This window comes from Phalacrocorax carbo, chromosome Z (assembly GCF_963921805.1).
Source record: "Phalacrocorax carbo chromosome Z, bPhaCar2.1, whole genome shotgun sequence".
Classification (NCBI taxonomy): Eukaryota; Metazoa; Chordata; class Aves; order Suliformes; family Phalacrocoracidae; genus Phalacrocorax; species Phalacrocorax carbo.
This window is the reverse complement of record NC_087548.1, coordinates 71,300,872-71,328,085: the sequence shown is the minus strand read 5'-3', so window position 1 is coordinate 71,328,085 and position 27,214 is coordinate 71,300,872. Positions and strand designations below refer to the sequence as shown.

The 27,214-nt window shown below is 35.2% G+C and overlaps 1 protein-coding gene across 1 annotated transcript in view; it reads right to left on the bottom strand.

The window, feature by feature from the left end:
* The window catches only part of LINGO2 (leucine rich repeat and Ig domain containing 2), a 538,957-nt gene that overhangs the window by 208,081 nt on the left and 303,662 nt on the right, over positions 1–27,214 (bottom strand). The gene's annotated exons all lie outside the window — the stretch shown is intronic.

The following is a 27,214-nucleotide window of genomic DNA, read 5'->3' as shown; positions in this document are numbered from 1 at the left end:
ACAAATATATACCCAAAGCCCTTTGTTCTTCTATTCTGTATTCCACACAAGCCAAATGCCAGATTGTTCATTATATTTGTTGTGCAAAAGCATACTGCTCACAGCTTGGCATTTCACAAATAAGCTTAACCTTTCCCTCTCCTCTCTCCCCCACTGTATCACCCTCCTACTTTTCCTGACTTACATTAACATTTTTAATGGTCTCATGAGAGACAATGAAATTCAACCATCTACCAACACTTTTCATGCAGTCTTCCTGAGAAAAGAGGACAGTGATACACAAAGAAATCTTTGTGAGTTAACTTTTATTTTCTGGATTACCACACTAAGGTCCAGCTAAAAGTTCTGCTACTGTAATTAATTCACTGCAGCAAAGAAATTATAGGGAATGAGAAACAAAGAATGGACACTTACAGAAGTGAACTAAGCTGGCCTGATCTCTGCTAACAGTATAGCCATTGCTACACAGACTTCAGCACAGGACATCCATTTTTTTTTTGGTAAGGGTTTTGTAAGTTGCTCTGCTCTCTGTGCCACTATTTACACACCCCAGCTGGCTCTATGTCTTCAGGAATTCATAATTACAGTGTTAAATTACTGTGTGTCCACATCCCAGGATTAGACTTCTTAACATACTAGGCATTGTCAACTTTGTCTCACCTAAAATTACTAACTGACAGAACTTCAGCCTACTCCTCCTGGAAAAATTCAAATATAGAAAATATTACTTCATTGCTTAAAATTATTAAGGAAGCCATCAACAAAGCTTTCATTCTGTTCTTCTGTCCTCTGAAAGTCAAGTCCCTTCATGCTTCTCATCATCTGATAATGCAACAAAGTCTACAAAAATTGTCTCTTGACTGGATTTAAATAAGAAGAATTTATGTTAAAAACTTCATTATAAAATCAAAGCAAGAGAAAAACACCCAGAAGTTACAAACTTACTCTGGAAAGTCTTAAAAGCTAAATTTTCTCCTTGAAACTTTAAAATATTCTGTTAGAAAATCCTGTAAATGTAACCTACGGGGTGTTTTCTTTTTTTTAAATCTTACCTAGGAAAATGAAAAAACCAACCAACCAACCAAACAAACAAACAAAAAAAACCAAACAAAAAAACCCCTCCCAAAACACCAAAAACATCAGTCAGAGCTTCTCTGGGTACAAGCATTGTGTTTCATTCACTTTAACACCAATTTATAACACCTATAGATCAAAGGTTCTATAATTTCCTTAACTTTGGTGGTATTCCCAAGCATTCACTCACTTCTAAGCATTGCTTTGAGATTAAACTACTGCCATGTCATTAAGCACTGATATAATGACGTGAAGAATTCAGACTGAATGATAGGTTTAAAAATACAGGGTTTACACTTTATAATAAATACTCACTGGTTTGTATATGCATGATTTCCCACATCTAAAAGATGGTTCTAAAAGGCTTTGCAGAAAAGTATACGCAAGCACTACATTTTTAGAAATCATGCATTCACAAAATTAAATAACTTCATTCTTCAAATTAAGAAGATGACGCTATGTAGTGATACAAAGGAAGAAGAAATTACTTAGTAAGATGAAATTGTAAGTTCAGACAAGGGAAATGAGTCCAATAAAAGGAAGTGCAAAGCCCTACACCTGGGGAGAAATAACCCCATGCCCCAGTACAGGCAGGGTCCTGGTGGACAGGTTGACCGTGAACCACACTTGCAGCAAAGAAGGCTAAAGAAGCTACCTGGACTTCATTAGGAGAAGTGTTGACAGCAGGCTGAGGGATTCTTCCCTGCTCCTAAGCCCTGGGCCCAGCTCTAGGGTCCCCAGTACAACACATGGATTTACTGGAGTGAGTCCAGCAGAAGGCCACAAAGTGAATGAAAAGGCTGGAGCATCTGTCACATGAGAAGAGGCTGAGAGACCTGGAACTGTTAGGCTTGGAGAAAAGAAGGCTTAGGGGAATCTTATCTGTCTATAAATACCTGATGGAAGGGATTGAAGAGGGAACCAGACTCCCATAGTGGTGCCCACTGATGGGACAAGAGGTAATAAGCACAAATTAAAACACATGAAGTTTCATCTGTACACAAGAAAATTTTTTTCTACTGTGAGGGTGTTTGAAGGCAGGAACTGATTGCCCAGACAAGTTGTGGAATGTCCATCCCTGGAGATATGCAAAACTTGACAGGACGTTCTACTGGGCAACACATTTCAGCTAGCCTTGCTTTGAGCAGGGTGGTTGGACCAGATAATGTCAAGAGGTGTCACCAAACTCAGTCTTCCTGTGATTTTGTGAAGACATACTTTCCTCCCTGAGGATAGGTAGAATTATTTTTCTTCCATTATATTTTTGAAGGTGATGTTCACAAATCTAGAGACGTGAAACATCTTTTTCCTCTTTCGCTTTATAACTAGATCTAATACCTCTGCTTTCTTGTGTATGATGAGAAATGAATTCCTGAAATCTGCTGGAAAACAAATATAATTTCTTAAGATTTCCTCTTCCCCTCTTACAATGCTTTAGGAGATCTGAAAACATGCCTGATGCTCAATCAACACTCTCCAAGATCTGTATAATTCTTTCTAGTTAAAAGAACTTCTTCCCAGTTGGCTTCCACATGTACACCAAATTTGCAAGACTCAAGTGAGACCTCAGGCAGGGTTGGCACACAGTTAATGTCTTCTGAGACACCACAGAACAATGGGAACACTTGAACATAAGTTTTGTGTTTCATTTCAAAAGTATCTAATAGAAAATCCATTGTGAAAAATTATGTTTGACAACCTTTTCTGACTTCTAGATTTTACATCAATCTTTCTGTTGTCAGATGTTACCTATTCAGTAACCATTGATTCTGGCTCATCTGAACTTGCCTTTATAAACATCACCGAACTGTCAGTTCTGTGTTTAGTTTACTAAAATGTAAATTTTTTATTAAGAGAGAAAGCATATCTGAACTGATATTTTATTCTATCACAGAATATGAGTGTACAAAGTATGTGTTTTACGGAGTTCAGGGAAAAAAGTGAACCCCCCAAAAATACACTGTGATTAACACGTAGTTAATTTCCATGTATAATTTTCGATGTTGCACTAAAGGCAAACACAGCTTCTAGATTCTTAGGGGTAAAGGATACTGACAAGAGTGATCAAAAATGGTAGACTGCAGAAGGCTGCTGGATCACATGAAAGCAGCTCCCCCTTTTTTACTGCTGATTAACTTCTGCTCTAGCCAGGATTACCAATTAGAGGCTTCCAAAGATTATTATAAAATGAACAGAAGGGGCAAGTCAGCAGTGACATAGCCTAGCAACAGAACAGATATGTGGAAGAGGATAAAACTAACAAATAAAAAAGAAAGTATGGGCCATACATCTATCATTGTTACTTAGGAGGCAGATATGGAAATAACTAACATATGGATTTTATGTAATTTTTGTTGATAAGAAAACACTGAAATATAAAAAGTTGCTCCTGAATTGGCAAAAGACATAAAAAAAAATTCAAAATCTTAGACCACCTGTTTTAATACTCTTGAATTCAGGAGACTTTTGCAATATATATATTTTTAAGAAGCTTTTCTTGCCATCACCTCTGCTTCTATATCTGACTTAAAAGTGTAATTCAGCTGCTTCTATGGAAAAGATGAAATATGTAAATTATGGTAAAGTAGTCTAAGTGTAGGCTGTACTCCAAATATGGTTTTCATAATTCAAGGGATTCCAATGCTTACTGTTACCAGAAACTGGACGTAACTGGTATGCAAAAGACACTGAATAATTAAGATATTTCCATGCCTTAAAACACTATATACACATACTCAATACTAGCAGCACAGCAGCAGAACCTACTAACTTCCAAGGTAGTTTATCAAACCTAGGTTTCTTAGGTCTGTTTCAGAGCTGTCTAAAGGGAATGTAGGGTGGAGGACATTTACGTTTCTCTGCTCACAGTTCCTACATATCTAGAGGCTGTATTCAAAGAAGTACATGACATTACTCTCTTATTTTAGTAAAGATGATAAACAAAAAATCTGGCATTGAGTCATTTTATTTTTTTGTTGCACTTCATAATAAGTAGGCTGTCAAATTCAGTGTGCAAAGAGGACGATAGTGCATCAAAACTACAATTTTTATAGAATATTTGATCAATTTATCAACTTTCAAACAATTTAAGAGGATTTCATAGGCTATACCTGTGGGGCAACAAGAATACACTGAAATAATAACTATTAATAATTAGACAGTTTCAGACATGAATAAAGTTTATTGGTCTCTGATTCATAAAAATGCTCACTATTTGTTTAAATGTAAACCTGCAGTCAAGCCTGCAGATGTCAATGGGAACATCTGCATGCATAAAACTAATCTGCTGCTAAATTAGCTAGTTGAGTTAGCATTCAGTGCTGAAATTCCACGAGGATTCACAGCCTGCAAACAATATATGACTTATTGCATATATTCAGGATAAAGTATGTGTTTTTCATGCAGTTCTTTCAGAAATACTCCTGGATCAAGTACCTACTTTCTAGGTATAGTAACTGACACTTAAAGAGACACTAACATTCAAGGTGGCTGAAAGATGTCAACACAGCTGGTGTGTGGAGAAACATCTGTTCGCTGAGCATCTATCAGCATCTTGGAATGATCTGCCTATCTGATACCTGAGAGAAGACCTGCATAACCAATATATTACAATCCAGCTGCAGACAATATCATGCATGCTCTGGAAAAGATATAGAAAGCTCCATTAGACAGTGAAACCACCACACTTATAACTTGTTTTCCTCTGTCATTTAAACAAAGGAAATGCCCAATGGTCTCTGTCCATCCCAAAGAGTATCCTTCAGGGTTTAAAACAGCAAAACAGTTGCCACTGGCTACTGTGAGCTTCCTTCATGGAATCAGGCTGGCTTTACTGTTTTCAAGCCTCAACCTGCCTGAGGTTGAATGATAAAGCTATAAAGACATGGAACGTTGCTTTAGAGAATTCTCTAAAACCATGTTTTATTCCAATTTACGTGCAGGTGACAATTTAACAGTGAATATTAAAAAGGTCAAATCAATGATTTTAAGGGAGGAATTAGAATAAAGTATAGGCACTCTGTCCGTACAAATTTTAATTTATCTAGCTGTTTTGCAGTGATTCATGCTACAGTCAACATAGAAATTTTTTTCCCAGCACTTCTTTTGCTCTAGTTTGCCATTTAAGCTTTGGTGAGATCTCACTCATACTACTAACCCTTTCCTCAGTCCTTCACCCTTTCTTTCATCATGACAACTTTCCTGTGACTCTTGACAGTAGGAAGTTAACTGTCCACAGAAAAGTTCTCATAAGGCATATTTTTTCCAGACTGTTACAAGACAAGTCCTTATATTATCAGGCTTAGTTTATGTGATGTAATAATTTCTGTGTATTTTATGGCCAGGGAGCTTGCCACATTTTCAGTGCTGGTCCACTACAGCTTTCTACTATAACTAGGAGACAGAAATCCTACATACTTACAAATTCTCAGCTTTTCTGTCAGAAAACACTGGAAGTGACGCTGACTACAATTAGGACAGCTTCCTTTAGTTTGCAGACTTTATGGATGGGATACCAAATGTCCTGTCAATGCTGGTGAATTTCGTTTGCTCCCCGCAGAGATAAAATCTGAACACCTCATATGGATTATTTAAGTTTTTGTGTCTCATTACTCTAAGTCATTTGGTTGTCCTCTTATTAACATGCACTGCCAAGCAAATCTGCCTTACAAAGCCAAAAAGAACTCAGGCTTCTTTTTAACAATCAGAGACGAAAACCAAAATTAGCAGCATTAGTTTTAAAGATATTTTAAAGTTCAAAGAAAGGTATCATTTTTGTTTGGAACAATAAAAGTGCTTGCTTTCTTTTGCCCCACTGAGAATGAATAGTACATGGGAGGTAAGCTCTACTGCTGGTCCATGAAAGACATATATTATAGTAGGAATCTTTCCATTGTCTGCTGCATATGATTACAACATTGTCTATTGAAAAAGGCAGAAATTATTTCCGCAGACTTTTCCTGGGAATTTGCCTTCTGCTAATATGAGTGGGAGATTGGGAACCTGTTACCAGCACCTACCAATTTACTGAAAAATGACTATTAATTTGCATCCCATAGCATCGAGTGTGAAATTACAGAATGAAATTGTTAATGTAGGATGGAAATAAGGGGCCTGAAAACATTTCTATTTTAGGAATACTTAATTTCAGGGTTAAAAAAATAGAATAAATTTATATTAATCACCATGTGTACCAAAAGTCTGTTTTTTCCTATTAGTCTGCAATTGTTTTTCTATGTATGCAAAATTTTAATTTTAAACAGGGTGGGTTTCCTTAGTGTTTTGATAGATGCAGTCTCTGCAGCATTCAGAGGTTCAGAAAGAGAAAACTAAAGCTTTCTCAGCATTTTACCTACCTCACCCTTCAGTATCTTATGGATGAACATGTCAGGCATTTAGTCCAGTAAGTAGTTGATACTAATATAAAGTCTTTGCTTACGCTTGGCATAAAACGACTTTCAGATCAATTTTTTTTTTTTTTCTGATGGACTAGAATTAAAATTTATGAAAGATACAAATATATTTCACAATGATTTAATAATGAATGTTTTTCACAGATGGAAACATTAAGTCAATGCTGAAAACAATATTTAGGTAAAATATAAACACAAAATAGTGTCAAACATTTGTATAGTAGGATTACTTCGTCCTACATTAGGCTAAATCTGAGCACTGGTACACTTTCTTAGAAGTTTTTAGAAAGTCTAAATGACTTTTCAAAAAACCTTTCTGCCTAGGTCAATATATCAATGCACTTTAAAAATGCAATTCAATTTTTGCAAACAAAGAAAAGTACCAGGAGGCTGAAAAACTGAACTTCCAGTTGTATTTTATTAAATTTAAGATTTTATAACCTTTTCAAAAGCATGCCTAATCTTATCTCAGTCTTCATAACATTTTATTAGATGTATACAATCCATCTACACTATTGTATAGAATGTGTGGAGGCTTCATACTTGAGAAATATAATTTATAGGTGTGATTTTTGTTATGGGTGGTGGTGTCATAGCTTCATTAATAGTATAAACATAGAACAAAATCAAAATTTTTCATTTAATAGACTCCTGATCCTACAGATTATTCTAGCAGTGTCTATGATCTCCAGGGATAGCTCAGCCTGCAGCACAGTGAAAATTACAGTCCAAGTAAAATTAAATATGAAGATATTAATAATGAAAGAATTTAAAAAAAAAACCCACAGGAAAATTGCAAGATATGGACAAGGATTATGGCTAAAATCATGGTTTCAATTCAGTTAATGAGAGTTTAGCCTTTGGCTTCCAATGGGGAAACTGATACTTACGTTTGTGGGTGATATTCTAAATTGAACTGAGGATAGCAAGCTGTGGGAAGGACTATCCTGAAACTTAGGAAGAATAGTCTCTGTGATAACATGGGATTTCTTTCATGATTTTTAATTCAGTTAAAGCTTTGAAGTGTCTTTCATGCTAATAACTTCTTATGTCATGCCTATTTTTTTTTTCCAATTTTCACATGTCATTTCTGGAAGTTTCTAATTTAATTGTAATTTTAATCAATTCAGAATCAGAAGTGTGTAACCTTCTTCAGTCTAACTGATCAAAAAACCTTTACTTTCCTAAGGAGTACTTTCACAGGTTGTTCTGAACTTCTGAAATCAGTCTTGCCTATACAAAAAACTGGGAGGCAACAAGTGCTTTCAGAAATAAAACAAAACAAATGTCAAGTACTAAAATCTTTTTTTTTTTTTGCTATGGAGGCTATGAAAATATGAAAATATCATATTTTCAGCGCTCACTGTTGTTATTTGTTCACTGTGTGAAATATCACAGGTTATGAAGCAGAAAAGAAAACAAAAGAAATAAAAACGCAAATCAAGTTTTCAGTTATGTTCCATCTGTTTGCAAAAACATCCTTCTACCTAACAATGTGTTCACCAGTTCCGAGAAAATTTAAAAAAGGAGCACCAAATGTGCAAGTTTCCAAGTAACTATTAAATTCAAAGCTTCTCATTAATAATGTATTTTAAAAGTTCACAAATAAAATTACTCAATTAACTCAAACTAATATAACTATTACATGACATTGCCCTAAAAACCACTGATATTTCTTTTATTAATGTTTGAAAAGTGCATCAGTTTATTATATCACCATTTTAACCAAATTAGCTCAAATTTTAATTATCTTTTTTACTGTTTTGTTTTGTTTTGTTTTGTTTTGTTTTGTTTTGTTTTGTTTTGTTTTGTTTTGTTTTGTTTTGTTTTGTAGCAGACACCAAGACTATAACCACACTGAGAGGAATAATACATAAATGTATAGAGAAATATGATCAGACCTCTGAATAATACCACATTTACATTTTTGTCATTTTTTTGAAATTGTGATCAAACTGTAATGCTTGAAAGTTGTTATTGTTCAATAGCTGTGAATGGATTATCCAATACAGGTTATAGCCCATATGCCATGGAATATAGGACATTCACACTACAGACATTATATTATACAATACTATATATATTGTATTGTATACCTTGAGAAGACAGTATTATTCGAGGACATGACAGATAGATAAAAGAAATATTCCTTCATTATAAATAGATGCAGAAAATAATATTACTTTAATTAATTCTCAAGTCATATATCTTGTTTCAGATCTTAGAAGTCTAACCTCCAGCTCTGCCCCCAGTCCCGTCCTGTCCCGCCCCCCAAAAAAAAAAAAAAAAAAGAAAAAGATCAGAACACATTACTTCAAGTTTTAGGGCTAGGAAGCTGATATTTTTCTCAGAGGTTAAACAGAAAACAAGACTGACTTGTCACAACCCACCATTTCCATAAGCAGTTATATATCAATTACAAATAAAGGCCAGTGCTGACAGCACTTTTGAACTTCTCATTACTTTTAGATTAGCAAGACATCTTCTTAATGTAATGATTCCTTAAGTGATGAACAAAACTGCACATTTTTTTCAGCTATTCTTTTTGTCTAAGACATTCCATGATTTAGGGGAAATACATGTCACAAACAGTTTTGAATCTGTGATTCTGATGCAACAGGAAAGCTCTGAAATGCACGAGAGCCAGAAACCTACATTCAAAACCAAACAAAACCCTACAGAAGAACCAGACAACCAGTGTGCAATTCACAGCTTGAGATAAAAAATACAGAAACCTTGCTTAATTTTTTCTTGTGCAAGAATGCCTTAATGATATCTCCCATAGTTTAACAAGTATTTTACTCGCTTTTGCAAGATCCTGAAATAATTTACTTTCAAAATTCTAGCCTGCTTTCAAGGACCACAGATTCCTGGATTAGACTAATGCTTGAACATCTACCAATGTTATAGTATTTGAAAGAAAGGCCAAAGGTTAATAAAAAGATCGGTGAAAATAAATAGAAGATTTCATGTAGACAAACCAGTCAATGTTCTGGAATTAAAAAAACCCTTGGCAAGAAATCTTTTGATCACAGGTTTTGCTCAGTTTATACTAATTAAAAAAAAAAAATAATAAAAAAAGATGCCCTCTCTTCTATATTGCCAGTGTTCGCTTCAGTCTTATCTTCTGTGGCTTTGGTATGCTTCAGGAATGATGATCAGAATGAAGACCCTCTGTGGGTATTCATGTTGTGAATGTTTTAGTTATGTCTAGCAAACAGGTTTTACTACAGCAATGCATTAGAAATGAGAAGTAAACCAAATATGTCCTATAATAATCCTGCTTGCTACATGCATAAGGTCACACAAAAGACAAACAATTATTTATAAATGTGAGAAAATTTAAGCAGTTCCAAAAAGCTGCAGTGCAGAGTAAGTTATATGCAAAAATTAAACCTAGGCTGCATAAAGGTATGGAACAAATAGTGATGAAAGACAGATTTCTGATCTTCCAGGTTTCAACATCAGGAGTTTGCCAACACAAAATAAGGATTTCTTAAATATTTATATATTGAATGGCAGATATTTCATAGTCAAAATATTTCCTATTGTATGCTTTAAATTAAATATTTTTATAAATACCATATTTCACAAAAATGTTAATTTTTACTAAGGACAGTAAATCTCAGAACAAAACTTTGATTCAGTTTCATCAAAACAGGCACAACAAGTGCTACAGAAACAAGCCATCAGGAAAATAACAGTGATGTTAAATGTGGAGCCATAGTGTACTGAGACCACACCAGGAAAGCAGAGTAGAAATGTGCAATGAATATTGCAATGGACTCTTTTGTCATAAAACGTCTAATGTCTTATATATTTTATGGGTTGCACTATTTATAAAGGAGCTACACATCAAAATTTAAATTACAAATTAAAGATGTAAATAGATGACAAGTAGAAAATAAAGATGTGCATACGTTTGAATCTCATCTTGTGTATAGTACTCCAGGTCCATTCATCTCCTTGAAGCAATGCTGATGTAATTAAAACAGCTGATGACAGTGAAGAACACTACTAAACTCTTCTATAAGATTATGATGCAAGGTGCTGCCGCAGTTTTTCATTTTCCACATGAAAACACTTATATAAACAGTATACTAACTGGGTGCTAACTGTTTCACAGCTGGAATTCAGAGAGAAGCCCACATGAAAATGAAAAGACACCTTAACTGAACCTTCCAGTTAAAGTTGTCTTTGGTAAATGACTCATCTAACAAGTTTGTACTGCATTACAAAAAAAAAAAAAAAAAAAAACCACCTGAAAAGCACCCTCATTTCAATATGGCAATCTTAAAGCCCCTAGTTATTCAGGTAGTACAATGGGAAAGTCTGGTGCCTTCCCTCCACCTGTCTCTCATTGTACTTTGTATTAGACGAAAAACAACTGGACTGTCTCCACTAGATAGGTTTAAGCTGTCCATCATTTCAATTACTAGCAAAAGAAATTAATGCTACCATTAAGCCTCATCAAGAAGAGATAAAAGTGAGACCAATTATTTTATTCTTTTATTCTACCTCATCTACCCTGACTTCACTGGGAACTTATCCTCTGAGCCGTGTTGAAGTGATGCACTTATCACCCACTGTTTTTTAAATGCATTTTTGAATTATTGAAAAGTGATGTTCCCTAACTGGTTTCTGCTTCTACTGTAAGTCTGATGAAACTCAGACATCTACACTCATCATAGTTAAAAACCAATCCACCTTCATCTTCATGTTTTATCTTAACTCTGTCAATTCAGCGGCCAAGTGGCCAACTTACTCTATTTTATTGTCTTCTAAAGGACTAAAACCCCTTTGGTCCTGGATTGTTTACAAGGCTGCACACTGACCTTGTCTGACTACCTCTTGGTGTATTACCAAGAACCGGGGTTGTCTGAAACACCAGAAATGGAAGCGGACATTCAAGAAGCAGTTATAACTCTTTCAGACAGACTGATAATAGTCAGAAGGCAGTAAGCAAGGGAAGACAGGGTGAAAGCAACTTAATAGAAGCACAGTCACAACAGAGACAGACAGACAGTTATCATCTGCCTGTTTCATAAGAAGTTCTTTTTGCATTGTCCTTTGTTATCATTTCAGCTGATACTTCTTGTCTTGTTTGGAGTTTGTTCCCTGTCTTAGGTCTGTGCCAATCTTACCATTTCATCCAAATCCAGCCACCTGCATGTGGGAAAACACTGGTCTCTTCAATTATTTTCCCTTTAGATTAATTAGAATCCATTTTTTTTTCTCATCTGGGTTTCATTTTTGCTATTTTTGCTCACTTTGCACATGTCTTTTTGTACCATTGTCTCAATTCTTTGTTCTCAATGGTATTTGAAATTTCATCTTAGACAGGTAACGTTATATAAATGCAATTGAATTAAATTAAACTTTTGCTTGAAATTGAAAAATGTATACAAAAAATATGCATGAAGAGAAAATCTGAAACAGAAAGTAGTACACCAGAATAAATAATCTACTTATTAAATTGGCATATAAACCATAATCACCAACTCCAATATAAACATGCAACTTCAGGAAGCCCAAACCTTGACAATACTGACTTCTATAACAGTGAAGTCCTCCTTCATGCAGTGCACGCAGAATTACCTGGCACTAACACAGAATAATGGTGCAAACTCAAAGTCTTCTTTCATGTATCTTTGGGATGAAAACCAAAAATGTTGGCACTACTCATCCAAGAAGAAAAGCTGTCCAGTTCTGCAAAACACTGGATTTATGTTTTTCAGAAAGATTTGAATCCTTTCTATCCATAAAATTATACTAATCGCATATCATCTTTAGGTCCCACACTTAAGAAATCAACAACAAAGCTCATCAAGTTTAAAGGTACTAATCTCAGCCAACCAGCATGCAAGCCCCAAAGGGAAATTGTGTTTTATTATGCAAGCTTTCACAGAGTAGAAGGGCAGAGGGTATAATGAAATATATTCTTTGAGAAATTCACTTGACTATTAGAAGCTGACTATACCCTAATTTGCATGTCATTCATTTATATTTGACTTTGAAAGCAAAATAATTATACTGTATTATAAATCTATTTGGTGGCCCATTGATACATTCAAGAGGTCTTGCAAATTCCAAGTATGCTGTTGGGGCAGAAACAGTTGAACAGTTTTACATATTCACCATAAATTCTATCTTTTATGAACCAATACAGGAATATGCCAATGCTCAGCTAAAGCATGCTTCAAAATACCAAACATCATGGCAGTTTTGAAAGACAGGGAAATCACAGATGTGCTACTACGTAGTTACTAGTAGAAATAACTCATCCTAAATTTATGTAAGCCCCATAAAAGACTGTTTTTATGAATCATAACTAGAAATTTTATTCATATTTAAGAGCATTCAGCAGCAAAAGAAAAAAACCCGAAGAATTCATACCAAGATTTAAAACCACATTTTTTGTGGTAGTGTTTTCTTCAGTAAGAATTAACATTATTATTTGCAGTATTTTAAATAACATTTGAAAAATACTGTGTTCCAATTTCTTATGAGAACTGAGACTTTCACCACCATGCATATTTTAATGAAACCTTTGAAAATGAGTTCCTATATGAAATAATGACATATTGACTAGGTGTGAAAGCCTGAACCCCATATAGGTATTCATTGAAAAAAATGATACCTCAGGGTATACATAGCTGGAGATAAATACAGGGAGTTCTTGAAAATACACAGGTTCAGAAATATCCCTCTGACTTCACTAATTACCTGGGCAAATGGACTTTCATGGCTTGGGATTAGGGTTCTTGATATCTATCAGAATTTAATACTATATAAAGATTGACCTCAAATTTTTTTTGGAGATGCACAAGGAAAAGTCCTTATTCTTTCTTAAGGGCAGAACAAAACCCAAGCAACTTAAGTCTCAAGGGTTAACTTTTTTTCCTGAGGAGAACTTCTGCCACCTTAGAGGCAGAAAGATTGACTAGGAGGAAAAACTGCCAGGGTACTACAAACAGAGCCAGCTGAAATAGGAGCTATGGAGCAGTACATGACCAGACTGTGAGGGGCTGCCCTGCAATCCACTTTTCCTCTGCACTAGGCCCAGGTAAACACCCTAATTCAAGCCTGGAAACAAGGAAAAAGAGCCCTCCAAAGTCAGTGGGGACTTTTAAAACTGACTTCAGCAGCTTTTCAATGAGACCATGAGGTTAAAAACCCCTTAGCACTAATTATCCTCAAAATAAAGCCCGTTCACCCACATTCACAGTAATGGTATTGTCTAAACATTGAAGAGTCAAGTTAAAGAACTCTTCCATGGTGAAGAATATGTAATCCCAGAATATGCTATGAAAAGTGAAAGAAAAATAGATTTACAACTCATTCAAATTAAGTTGGTGACAATTCTGATGACTGTACTGATTTCTTATGCTAAATTATGTCAAAGAAAAGGTAAGTAAAAAATGTTATTCTTAGTAAAATATTCAGAATTTTTCAAGGCATCCCATTCTTGCCATATGCCATAATTGCACCTTAATCCCATCTTTTTTTGCATTTAGAAAAGAGAACTTGTCAATTTAGAAACTTATGTATTGCAACTTCTGCTGTCATTGCTTAAGAGTGGCACCTATAATCTTTTCCAGTTTAGGTTGATTTCATGACAGCTCAAACCCATACACAATAAATGAACTCACATACAGTAATGTGATTACAGCTTTAGAACTAATGAAGAAGAGTTTAAGTTCTTTCAGAACTTGAGTCTATCATTATTTTCACTACATTTACAGTCACATAAATCATGGGTGTATAATAGAAAAGTGCTGTTATGAGATACATTTTAAGCATATTAATTACACTTTTAACACATGGGAATTTTGGTGTTTGAATTTAATTCAGATTATTTTCATTTCTGCAACTCAATAATGCAGATAACTGAAGCTAACTTTAGCTTGGTTGTGTCTACTGTTTATAAGGTGAATGCCCTTTAGATCAATAACACTTTCATAGATGAAAACACCTGCAGTTCTAAGCTGTATTTTTTTCTCTGTTAAAGGTACAGAAAGTATTAGTAAAGAAAAAAAACAAACATAATTTGAACTTGAAAGAACTAATTAGTTCAGGGGCAGAAAGGCTGCTCATAGTATCGTAGCTTAACTACATTCCTTCCACATTCAACATGACTTTTTATTTTTTATTTTAAAATGATACCTCTAAAGAATGAAAGGCATCTTGGACCGAGGGCTGATGGACAAGCTGAGATAGGTATACCCAAAAGACTCCTAATCAGAAAAAAACCAAAAAAACAAACAAACAAAAAAAAACCAAAACACCAAACTTGCAAAGAGACTTTTTACTTCTGACTTAATTCAAATACTCATTTCCTACAGAAATGTCATTAGGGCAGCACACAATAACAGTATTACCCAAATACCACAAAAACACTACAAGAAAAAACTAAAGAAACTTTATTAAAAACTTAGCCAATATACATGGCCCTGATGCTAAAAGAAATGCAGCCATAAACCAGAGAATAGGTAGGACATTGTCAGAAGGCTTTGCCTCCACACATAGCATTTTAAGCCCTGCTGTCTAGCTGTCTCTAGCAATTACTGAAGTTGCACTGCAGTCTGTTATAACAAAGAAGAAATGTAGTGGGTATAGACTTGAGAAGGCAAGAGAATTCATCCAGAACACGCTTTTCACAGGGGAGAAGAAAGAGTATAAAGGAGAAGAGAGCTTAAGGCCCTGAGGTTTATTAATAACATTAGTAGCAGCAAGGGAAAGCCAAACATTTAAATTTTGAGGCAAGTTTTTTTAACTTAGAGGTCTAATTTTAGATGCTGGGCTCCTCCTAAGTAGCCCTATTTGAAAAGTTAATTGCTATTTGTTGACCCTTCATAAAGCCTGAAAAGGAAGCTGGCCAGAATGCCAAAGGAGAGCTATACCTGTGATCAATAACAACTGTCATATTCTGTAGTCTATCACTTCAAATAACACATGGAGATGACAAAATGTTTCTGTATTTTACTGAGGTTTTGAGAAAATTCTGAAAGCACTCTGAGAATGTGAAATCAACTCTTATGGTCACTAAAAAGTTTTGTCAAAATATTTTTGCCAAATTTTGTAACAAATTGCCATGGATGTGGGATACATTTTGCCTGGGCTTCATTATTGGTTTTGTGTCATTTGGCATGCGAGACTTAAAGGTCACAATACGTCCTGCAGTTTCAGAAGACGACATAGACTCAATAATTTATAGATATTACCCATACAGAAACAAAAGACAAGAGTGTGTAACTGCTTTCTCATGTAAGCTCATGTTATAAATAATGTTGATCGGAAAGTGACTGCTGTAATGGTTTACTGATTAAAAAGTCCTTTAAAAATACTTTCGTAATAAATACCACCTTCTTCATTGGGAATGGGCAAGACAAAAACTGTCATCTCTTCTACCTGACAAACTTTCCTGTGTCAGCCTATTATCTTGTCAATCTCTAACTATAACAATTTTTAACCACTGCTAGAACACTGATTAAACCAAATATCACAATATTTCATCCTAGATGCTCAACAGAGCCTCTATATTTGCTGAGGGAACAAGAGAGTCATGTTATTTAAAAAAAAAAATAATGTTTCTTAAACATTCATAGTGCCAAAAAGCTGGTGGTTGGCTTTTTTCTTTTTTTTCTTGTGTACTCTGATTAGTGATAAGACCATTTTCATCTTTTTCCAGCTTACACTAAAAACATATGAAGCATGGGTACCCCAACATTTGCAACATGATATAATTTGTGCCTGCCCCCAAGCTGTCCCATCACATGAATTTGGACAATTTCTTTGCTTGACTCAGCAAAAGAAGTAACTTTCTCTGGAGCGTTCTGTTCTATGAGAAAACAACCTGACATCAGTTTAAGGAAGTAGCATGCGGAGGTACACAGGAGCTGAGCTTAATATTTGCCAAACTTAAAGGTCTCCCTAAAACAAAGAAACAAACAAGCAAAGACTATGGTTTTCCTTGATCACCCTTTTAAGCCTGCCAGACAACTTGGCATGTTTTCTTAATAAATTCATGGTAGCTAGAACAGAAATAAAGAGGGGTTAACAAAACATCAGTCTTGCAAAATCAAGTTCCTTGCCCCTTAACTTCCTGAATTTCAATAAATAGATAATTCAAAAGATGTAAGACACTTTTCCTCCGCTCTAGCAAATGAAAAACTTCCTTAAATCTGTAGCCAAAGAGGACTTTGTCAAAAGACTCACTGACTACTTATTTCCAAATTTTTCTCTTTCTAGAAGATGGACTGTTACAGAAAGGTTGAGTTACCTGCACATCTCAGAGTCCAAGTGTTAATCATTATTAGCATTATGACTCAGGCAGCAGTCTTGGGTTCCAGGGAAATTATAATTCAGTACCAAAACAAAAAATAAAGTGCAAAAACTAATAACAGAGAGATTACACAGAACTTCTTCAAATTTCAGTGTTCTCTGAACATACCAGCAGTGCAATAAGAAAAAAAAGACAAAGAACTCTTTGAAGCTACAGACCAATGTTAATTCTTTGGTATGCCAATATCCAGAGAAGGTTTTAATTTTGATAGTGCAGCAAATATTTAATATGTGCCAATCTTTCAGCATTTTACAGCTGTACAAATACATTATTTTAAACTGAACTAAAATGCATTCAGTAGAGTGCAAAGATAAAATACAAAGCTACATTGGTATCATTTCAGAGCTTGAGAATATTTTGATGGAAATTTTAGATCCAACTGTATTGCCTTGCTATGAAATGGCATAGCAAATCATCACCAAAAAAAACTGAGACAGAAAAACTTTAAAAATGTTTGAAGTGTGTAATTCAAAGGAGGAAAAAAATGCTAAATGCAACAACCCTCCCTGGGGTTGCTCTTCCCCCACCCCCCAGTGATTTAATGAATTCTAATGAAATTACATGCTGGTGAAAAACTCTCAAAGGATTTCACCCGTTTACTTCAGATACAATTCTAAGTTTGGATTTGAAATTCACAATAATGAGTAATAAGAAGCAAATCTCCTTTGTTTTGCTTGATACTTTTCCCACAATCAATGGGCAGAGAAGAAATGGACTCTGATCAGCTTCCTAAAGACACATCATCACCCTGGAGAGCAGCTGGTCCTTCACAAAAGCAAATATTCATGCATCTATGAATGTAGGTATGTTTGTATATGCTTTAGACATCTGTAGATTCATATGGAGTGGTGTATTATTTCCAATGAATATTCTGATTTTATTAATTCTATTTGTTTCCTCTCTGTGAAGTTTACTGCTGAAAAATTCTGCTGTATCTTGCTAGGATGCAGATACATTTTTAATCTGACAACAGCTGCATTGCCTTAAAAGGATAAATTTACATACTGGAACAAACTAGAAGAGATAGAAGGAATATATTCAGTGGCTTTCACATTACTGGAAATGTCTGTTGTATATCTTACTATCCGTATTTATTGCCTCTTGTGACACATTAGCCATAATTATTACACATTATCTGCCTAGTCCTGCATTAACTAAATGAATTCTTTTGCTTTTAGGTATAGCAGATTTGTAATTTTGATTATGATATGGTCCATTAGAAAGGAAAGAGTGGCTGGCAAGAGAGTACACCGGTTAAGGAAAAAAAAGGTACATGAATAGAAGAAAAATGAAAGTTTACACAGCAGGAATAAGGCTCGCTGTCTTGAGCCAAGACCCACAGAGGTAGAGAAGGAATATTATGGGATAAGATAATGTGAAAGCAGATTAAAGAGGAGAGTCCACAATTTGCAGTTTTAATACAGTTAATTGGGAATTCTTAAAAAACATGGCTTAGGTCACCTGCTGAATGCCTCTCTGCTACCTGACAGAAGCACAGAGATGGACAGCAGCATAAGGGACTTCAGGAATCTGATACTTGATGAAAACAGTCCTCATATCCACCTCCATCTTCTCAGTCTGCCCCTGCAGTGGAAGGTGCTTAATTAATTAAGCAAAAGTATCCTGTGGTCTAAGTGCTATGCCCAAACAGGTGAGAAGCACCTGAGAGTGTATTCTCCTTTACTTCTTGAAGGATTGTTTTGGGTACACAGATATATGGGTTCCTCCCTGTCATGAAATGGTTTTCTCTCCTCTCTCTTTACTTTTGTTTCCATTTATGCAGTAGCCCTGTAGCTTCAGTGATTTTCATGCTGGTTATTCATATGGATTTCCAACACAGGTTTCTTGCTTTTGCTCTGACGTGTTTTCCCTTAGTCCTTGCAGAAGTATGCCATGGGGGCAATTCAATGTAAGCAAAGCACTGTGGGATTTTTTTTAGAAGGGAGTGTCAAGAAGTAGGGCAAAAATACTTGTGCTATAAAAGCATTTCCAGGGATCTTCTTAGAATATTCTTATTGTAATGGAAAAAATACCTAATACCCCTTGCAGCTTATAAAACAAAACAAAACAAGAACCTCATAGAAATTCCTCATTAAAACAAGACTGAAGTTAGCACTTAAGAGTGCTTTATCCAGCCCTTGTCTTTTCTCTGTCCTGGAGCAGATAGTGCCAAATTTCTCCATTTTCTTCTTTGATTATACTTAGCTTAGGCAAACAACACCTAATTGTGCCAGTTATGCTGCTTTTCCATACAATATCATTGGAAAACATTGACTTGTGAAGGCAATACTTTGGCCAGCAATGGTGAGATTGTTTATAATCAAGATGGAAAAATATTCCTTTTCTCTCTGCAAATATATTACAAGGTGAGAAGTGCTTCCTGCCTCCTCCACAAAGAATAAATCAGCTCTACCACTAGGTCATGAAGCAGCAAAACAAAAAGTTACTTTAATTAAAATGTTTTAATATATAGGACTATTGAATAATAATCTCTACTTAGTGATAAATTAAGCATGTTAAATTATGAAGTGCAAACTTAAATCTTCACTATTGTCAGCACTTGCCTTCAATATTGCCATCTTGCCATCCAGAGAGCTAATTTATGCATTAGTGCTGAGAATAAAACCTTTTTCTGTCAGGTAGAATCAAAAGGATCAGCACTGTGTACAGTTTTGGTACTGCGGCTTCATTTTCCTTTGTACCATTTCTACATTTTATTTTATTTTCTTGTAGGAATGGTTGCTGGAGGCATAGATTTTGATTAATAACGTAACTCAGCTAAGCATTCTCTTTGAAAAGAATTAACTATCTAGGCAGGGTACAAGAAAGCATATTTCAACAAGAATACTTTAAAAGGTAAATTACAAAGAGGACCATAATTACTGATTTTGAGCAATGTTTTTCAGGTTTCCTCTATGTAGGGAAAAAGCTGTTGGGAAAGTTGTTGTAGCATATATTTATGATCTGATAAGCCTACTCCCCTAAAAGAACAGTAAATCACCCTTAAACTCAATTCATAGACTATGCAGCATGTATCTGAAGCCTCAAAAATGAAAATACTTTACAGTATAAAGGTCTCTCAGGACTTTGTTTTCTTTCTATATACAAATGATTTCTACTAGCATGAGTGAGGCACTGTCTCAGAATTACATAGAATCTATACAGGGTGGTCGTTTTTTAAGTTTTTATTTGGTATTAGTATTCAAGCAAAAAGAAGTAATGGCTGTGTGTTCTGTACAAGTAACTTCAAAATAAAATATAATCAATAATAAATCAGAAGTTACAGAAAAGGTACATTTACACACTTGTTAAGTCCGGACATGAGACTGAGGACCCTAACTCACTGCTGCATAGGTCAAGACATGCTTCTTTTCCTGGTATTGAAGAGCTAGTTTGCAAGGTGAATTTTATCTAATGTTGTTCTTATTTTATTATAAAGCGTACTCTTAGTAATAAAAGTATCAGAACAGATAGAAAAAAGGTTTTGCAATTTCATACAGTAGAAAGTTTTCTACTTAGAAAATCAGCTTTATAAAAAGAGTACAATTAAACCTGGGACACTGTTCTCTTAATGGGACATTCTTCTTTTCATGCATTGCAAGGAAATGTTCACTGGAACTTCAGTAAAGGGTTATAACTTCTCCAGACTAGCTGAAGACTGGGTGCAATTCAACAATATGGTGAAGCATATGAATAATGTAAGAAGGTTTAAACACAACCCTGAAAAATATGGAGAAATTCTTAAAAGTAAAAAAGAGCTTTCCTGAATCAGATCTGTTTTCCAGAGTTTTTAAGGCTTTATTTGGAGGAAGAGATTAACAAGAAGGGTTCACAGAATTTACTAACCTCTTCTCTCTACAGATAGAACTGAAAGAATGGTAAAGCTGTCTAAGAACAGTCTAAGAACAGAACACTGAAAAGCTCAGTGGGGTTTTAACATAAAGATTGTAACCCCAATATTTTCGGACTGTTAATGCTTGAGGTTACCTTCTTCACTGTTCTGTGGCCTGGTGAAAGTCCCAGGAGATAAAACTCATTGTCCTATCATGTGAACATCACAAAATTTCCCTCCAAAAAGAGGCACCAATTGAACAAAAGGGCCAAGAGTTGACATGAGTAATACTTAATAACAAATCACCTGAACCATGTCCCAAACCTAAAAATCTTTTACAGTGGGATGAATGTCATACAGTTCTTATGTCATCAGGAAAGGGAATGCTGACTTGTCTTTTTTGGTAAGTTATGGCTTCAGCACAAGTTGAACACTTGTCATTGTGGTTCTGAATGTATTTTTTAAGCTAAATACCTGTGAATATGCAGGATTAGCCACATTCTGAAGGTACACTACATGCTGCTTAACTTCAGACCTTTCCCTCTCCCTTTCTTACCACCTTTGTAACACTTTTACCAGTTTGGCCTTCATTCTCTTTCCAGCTGTATTCTGTTTTACTTGCTCTTGTCACGACCCTTGCTCTACTTTCTGAGCTCCTGTGCTCTTCCTGTCTTTCATGACTCCTCCACCCACCCATACCTAGTGTTTGTAAAGCATCTCAAAACCACCTTTTCATCCCTCTACTAAATTAGCAGATCAGAGAGCAACCTACCCCCCACTGATTTCATAATACTTTCTCTGCCAAAAAGATGACTCAAAGACAGCTAGAGAAAACTCGTACGAAGAAACAAACCTGAAAAAATGAAGAATCTGAGAAATCAGAGGATTGTAAAGCACCTGAAAATACAAAAAAGGCCCCAGAAATGTGTATTAAAATAAAGGATTAGAGAACAGCTAACCTAAATTGGCTTACTTTCTCTGATAACTGATGACCTATACTAAGTGAGAAACTGAAAACCCCTAGATATATCTTCTGCTAGTTACTATGTAGAAGTATATTATTCTAACACAAGTACCTTGTAGCTGCTATATTGAAATAATGCCATGCTGTAAACAGGTCCTGCATCTTTACCCCAGAGTTAGATCAAACACTACTCAGTTTACCGATCTGGGAATAAAAGATCTTGAAAATGAAGGGAGGTATTTGATTCTACCCCTGCAAAACAGCCCCCTGTGAAACTGATTTTGAAGAAATACATTCATAATTTAGTACACTAATGTTAGTACAGAAATAGTCAAGTAGAATTATGTGCTTTTTTTAGCTAAGGAAAGTAGACATAATAGCTCCAGTAAGCTTTACTCTTGTTGAGTCATATTTACACTTCATCACAACTGATGCCAGGGTACAGTTCTAGGTTACTCAAAAGAGTCACAGAACTTTTGATTCTGGGAAAACCTTTTCACTGAACAGAACCTTTTCCCAGTCAGAACCACACAAAGGATCCAAGGCATAAAAACCTGTCTCAGTACAGAATTTTCTAAGAGAGGTTCCTTCCCTGTGCAAAAGCTATTTATTAAACTGTGCCTGTACCTGTGGGAAGACAGCTAACTTCACTACTCTCTCAGTGGAGAAGTGTGGAATGAACAGACAAGAATTCATCGGAATGATACTGCTTGCTGGAGTAATGTCATCTAACTTTTCTGTACGTCAGAAGACCATAGTTATCTATTAAGTTGAAATCTTCTGTTTTCTTCTTGTTTAATATTAGAATACATTTGAAAGGTTGGTCTTGAAACTCATAGTAATTTTTACACTACAAAAATAAATAATATAATATACTTATAGTGTTTATTGATACAGTTTCCTTAGATCACCTTTTCTTTCTCATTCCAATTAGCATGCTTAAAAACACATTGACAGCCAAAAACCTAATGACTATAAAGCACAGTTATGGATGCAAATGAATTCCTTATTACATGACAGATGTTTTAGAAATACCAAAAGAAGATCAAGGTCAGGAAAAAAGTTAACGGTTATTCATACAGGCAGGAACTGAAAAGATAAGTGACAGAAATTAGACAGTATTTTAAGGTAGCTAAAAATAATGGCTTAAATGGTCATTAGTAATACTTTCTACATGTTCCATGACTTAATGGCAGCAGTGCTTTTAAGATTAGTACTTTTTTAGTAATTAATCACTTTTGGGGTGTGGGATAGCTCTTTAATCAAATTACTCTGTGTTTCCTTTAAACAGTAATTGGCCAGATTTCTCTCTGATGGAATTGCTTTGACTCCTGGCAAACTATACCAAAGATGAATTATTGCTTTGATCATTGTACCTATGACTATGACATTATTCTGCTCTTCGAAATGAAGATATTACATCCATAAAGTCTTTCTTGGTTTCCTGTAGGTAAAACAACAAGTACGGCTGTAAACTAAAGTAACTATACTGGTAAGTTTTAAAGTTACACATCAGTTACTATAAGCTATCTTTGGTAAAGATGACAGTGAGAACCAGCCTGAAACAGAAATAAGAGGGAGTCTCAGAAGTTTGTAGTTCAGTTTTTAGCTCAACTTCAGACTTCCCAAAGGAGTATAGCCAGTGTGTCAATAGATTTTCAAATATCTAGATCCAAAATTTGTTTAAGATTTCTAGTAGCTAACCAACTGCTCCCTTTTTAACAGCTACAGTGTGTAAAATCCTACTCCCTAACTGCATGTGGTCTTCTCAAAGCTGAACTACTCTTCCTCACAGTTTAAGTCCCTTGATAATCTCCCAAGAGAGAATCTTTTAATTACTTCTTTGTCCTTTACCAAAACTAAGTCAAGTCTTTAATATTGTTATATTTCTTCTACCTATCCCTTTTTCTTTACCATTATTTTATATTTTTACTATTATTTAAGTTTCAAATTAAAAGTTTTTATAGCACAACTGTCCATACTATCAACTGAATCTTTAATTTTGTAGGTGTTTTGGTTTTGTTTGGTTGGCAGTGTTGCATGCTCATGAAGTTAACTGCAACTACCTCCTTTTCTAAAAACAATTCAAAAATATGCAGGGTATCTTCATACCCTATAGAGAAATTATAAGCTATTAGGGTTCCCAACTTGGTGAACTGAAAATTGTACAGAAAAGTTTATTCACCTTCAAGTCATTGCCATAACTTTTCCCCAATATTTTTTGTTCCTTGTTCACATAGTCAGATCTATCTGGATGTGAATACTTCAATTTTTTTTTCTTTAAGGGGAGAAACCTAGCTTCTAGATCATTCAGAACCCGACCTTGTCTTCCTCTTAAATGTTTGCGCGAGCTTGTGTAAAACAGTTTCTTCACTACAAACATCAGTAATGGATACAGACTACTGTTGATTTAAACTGGAAAGCTCTTCTGTGTATGTGGCCAATAACCTATCATCTTGCACTATCAATGCTTTGAGTCTTACTATTAACAGTGCTGCAGTTAAATTGTATTGTTCTGAGAACCAGATAAATAACAATTCACATTACATGCAGTTTGTTGTCGTTAGTGCAGTGTAATATACCGTATGTACTTTGGTTGAAATTCTGCCTCAGTGAACTGAATAAACCAGTAGAGCTATGAAAATGGTGACACAATTCAAACATCCATGTCACATTATAACTCCTGCTGCACTCCTGAAGCAAGGTACAAAAACTTCAATACAGGCTTGATTCCAGCACCATGGGCAATAGGGTTTAGAAATATTAATTGCACATTACTAAAGAAAAGGAGATATCTACTTTTACCTAAACTGGTCTCATCTTCTGTTCAAAACACGGTGAAGGCCACCAGCCTCTTTGGTAGTTTCCAGAGAAGACTTATCTGCCTGCTCATCCCTTTTTCTTTTTTTTTTTTTTTTTTTTCTCTTTTATTGTTTTGAAAACACACATCTTAGCTGTGAAAACGTATAACATCATGGTCTGCTTATTTATTGCCTGCTCTTCTCAAAGTGGCATGGAACAAAAACCAACCACGGAAACTTCTCCTCTTATTCTAGTGATTGAAAAAATCAGTACTGAAAAGCATTTTTACAGATTGGTTGGGTTCGCAGACCAATTCCTGATATTCCTTTACTTGTTTCAGGTGCCTATACATGAATTCCTTACTTAATTCTGATTTGTCACAATCATGTTAACAAACTTTAAACACTATCCTGTCTTAAGGATAATACAAGCCTCAGTTTTGTGAAATAAAGGATTCCTTTCTTAACTACAAATTTGGAAAGAGTTCTGAACAATAATCAGAGAAATTATGTTTTAGAAAGTGTTTTTTCTTAGCCGATCCATGATTTCAGACAATTTAGCTGACATCTCCATTTCAGTGTTACTTAGGCTTGGGAGCTTCCTGAGCCTGTTTCTCACACTCAGGATGAAAGCTCTTCCCTGTCTCATGTTTACCTGCCCCTGCCCTGTTTTCTTCCTTGCTTCTTGTTCCAAAGGTAAGACAAAGATATCAGCTATTACAAGTTCTGTTTCTTTCACCTCAGTAGTTTTTGCAGTTGAGTCTCACCCCATCACCTTTTAATAAAATGAAGCCTACTAAGTGCTTGGTTTTGCTGCTCTTACGTGTGAATGAAACATTTATTGCTTACTTGGTGGAATGACATCACTTCACATGTATTATAAGGAAATTCACAGTAACTAGTTCATGAGAAAGAGATCATACACAACATTAATAAATACAGATGGCAGACTTAGCATTATTGTGGTCTACTCTCTATTTCTAGATACTCCTGCCATCAGAGAAACTACTCCAAATTGGAAGCTTAAAAAAAGCTGATTTTTCTCAAAACCATTATTCCCAGTTAGATCCAACTGGCACCTGTTGGTAACCAGGAATTTGTAATTTATTCTCATTAATAAGGGTATACACTAGTTTAAAGGAAATGTTGGCCTTTAAAATATTCTAAAACATTTAATGGAAGAACATTTGTCTATCCAATATCTGCACCTTGTTCAGAATCACCAAGGTTTTAGTATTCTGATGTGTGTACAAGAAATAGGAAGAGAATACATATTTCATGTCAGTTTAGTAAAAATTTCATAACTAATTCCTTGAAGTCGTTAGTGAAATTAAGCAAAATAATTGATAGGACTTCCCTCCTACTTGGGAGCAATGCTATCCATATAATCACAAATCCACATAATAATTTTAAAAGGAAGGAGCCTTTGGAGGTCTTCTAGTACAACCCTCCTCTAGAAACAGGTCTAATCAGATCAAGCTGCTCAGGACCATGCCCAATTTACTCTTGAACACCTCCAAGGACAGAGATCTAATAGTCTCTCTGGGCAATATGCTCCAGGATCTGATCACCCTCATCAACAAAAACCAACCAACCAACCAAAAATCTTGCTATAGTTAATGGGAACCAAAGAATAAGTCAACTACGTCAAGATTACTATCCTGTTATTTTCAATCATCAATGCACTCATTTCATCTAACTGGAGAAGACACAAAGTTTTCAGAAGACTAAAACAATTCAAGATTAAAATATTTAAAACTGTCTTAAAAATAATTCTGAAAAGTACACTCTAGAAGTACCCTAAAGTGAAGTATACAGGTAAGTGTATGCAAAATTATCTCCTCTGCAAGTGTTTCCTCCTTCTCCAAAGATATAATCTAGATGTGTTTTCACTTTCTGGAGAGTAAGAAGCTTCAGGAAGGACTGAAGAGTTGGTTATTCAAACACATTGAAGGGAAAACACCCTATTTTGTTACTGCCTAAAACGTGACTAAGAAGTGGTGATATGAAGGCAAGAAAATCCCAAGTCCCAGGGCACGTCTAAACTCTGGATCAAAAAGCATTCACAAACCTGCAGAAACAGACCAAGGCAAATGCATTCAAGCAAAAAATAGCTTCTTTGTTACGTGCAAGAACTGAATACCTGCTAATTCCCAGAATTAGTATCTTGCTCAGAAATTTATAAGAAAGAGACAAATTATAAATGCCTGTATGTACTGGAAGTGTGATTTTGGGGACTCAGCAAGGAAAGATTCAGGGTGCTTAAAAAATGAAAGTGACAGTGACTGGGTTTAAAGGACAGGAGGTAGGTTTGAGTCAGCATGGGCATTACAATATTAGAGGACTTACTATTCAGCTTGGAGAGTTGAACAGTCCAAGTATGTTCATATCATATGGGAAAAAAAAAAATCCTTCCTCAGGGATAAAGCCATAGCCTTTGTGTTTCTCTATTAACATTCTTGATATCTCTGCCACCTACCAGTGATCACAAGACAGTCAGTGAACTCCATTTTTTGACGGGTTTTTCTCATTTCACTATTATCTGATATACTTTCAAAGTCAGTGCAATGGTAAAGCACTACTAATGAATAGTCAAACTATACCAGGTCTCTGATATCAGGGTTTTTTTGTATTTTCAGGTTATAAATCTGAGCATGTTGGTCTATTAAATGCTGCAGCTCATCTGAATTCTTTTTGAATTTCTAAAACTGCCTTACCGGTTCCCAGCACTTTATTAGCCAAAGGTTGTGTGTGTCATTGATATACTAGTGTAAAAAATAGCAGGGG